We start from the raw sequence: 1,602 nt of genomic DNA, 5'->3' as shown, positions 1-1,602 counted from the left end.
TGAGTATCTAGCAGAGGCAAGCGCAGCTGCTTATATACCACCGCGAGCGACGGCGCGGGCATATGGCGCGAGTTGGAGCCCCGTTTCTCCTCTGTCGTGACGTCACGGTGTCACATGGTCAGCCTTGAAGGCGACGGCGCGAGTTGGAGCCCCGTTTCTCCTCTGTCGTGACGTCACGGTGTCACGTGGTATTGAAGGCGACACCGCCGCGCCTGAGGAGCTGGGTTGAGCTCTAGTAATATGCTTCGCATAAAATTATCGAATAGCCTGTTCCGTCCGAATGTAACGCCTAACAGCACTTTTGAAGTCTCGAAGGTAAGGGGCAGATGCGTGAAGACTCTTATTCCGCATGATTGTGCTGCTGGAGAGTCGTGGCTGTTGCTCAGAAACGCACCAGTTCCTGAGGGAATTAACGTACGGGTGCTATTCTGCTGACCAAGTACGCAGCTGTCATTCAATATAAACTCCCCGTTTTGAGGCAGCCTGTAAATTTGCTAACTTAATCCAGGCGAGGAAAACGCTTTTTTTTTTTTTACAGTCATGTCTGCAACCCATTAAAACTGGGTGCCCAATGTGGTACCACACTTACCTTCTTCAACGAGCACAGCAGACCTACAAATATCCCTACGTGTATGTGAGGCATGCCGTTCCTTTAATTGCTTCGTTATTGTCCTTACGATTGTGCACCGGATAACTGAAAGCAGCCGTTTACAATGCAGAAGCTGCTTAGTTGAGCGGACATACTGTAGGGAACGGCATTACATTTAGGCATAAAATATAAGATAAGCGTAACACGTTCTTGTCATACTCGAGAATAATTTCCTTCGTTTACACCCCTGAAAAAATGCCGAAGGACGCAGCTACTCTCTTTTTTTTGTGTATATATTTTTTTTTAAATTCTGGTGTTTTACGTCTGGCGATATGTATATGAAGTACACTGTTCAGTTCTTATCACCTGGGGTTCTTTAACGCGCACCCGCCGTGGTTGCTCAGTGGCTATGGTGTTGGGCTGCTGAGCACGAGGTCGCGGGATCGAGTCCCGGCCACGGCGGCCGCATTTCGATGGGGGCGAAATGCGAAAACACCCGTGTGCTTAGATTTAGGTGCACGTTAAAGAACCCCAGGTGGTCAAAATTTCCGGAGTCCTCCACTACGGCGTGCCTCATAATCAGAAAGTGGTTTTGGCACGTAAAACCCCAAATATTATTATTATTATCTTTAACGCGCACCTAAACAGAAGTACACGAGTGTTTTTCCATTTCATTCCCATCGAATTACGCGATCTGGTTTGAACCCGTGAGCTCGAGATTAGAAGCACAACGCCATTTCCGCTATGTAGTCACTAATTAAGCTACCACGCCGCTTTCTTTTTTTTTCTCTGTACAAAAAAAAAAGTCACACGGCTTATGGGACAAAGATTAGCATATATAATAGCTACCTAAAACTGTTTTCGGCGTCCGAAGTCCGAGCGCAATAAAGGAACCCGTACCTATATTACTCCGCATTCTGTTGCGCGAGGAAGACGGAAACATGAATGGAATATTGTACCGCAGCCTTTTATCTTTTTTCTATAGGAATACTTTGCGTAAATGTTAGTACAGG

Source organism: Dermacentor albipictus, chromosome 6 (assembly GCF_038994185.2).
Source record: "Dermacentor albipictus isolate Rhodes 1998 colony chromosome 6, USDA_Dalb.pri_finalv2, whole genome shotgun sequence".
NCBI classification, from domain to species: Eukaryota; Metazoa; Arthropoda; class Arachnida; order Ixodida; family Ixodidae; genus Dermacentor; species Dermacentor albipictus.
This window is presented reverse-complemented; position numbering follows the sequence as displayed.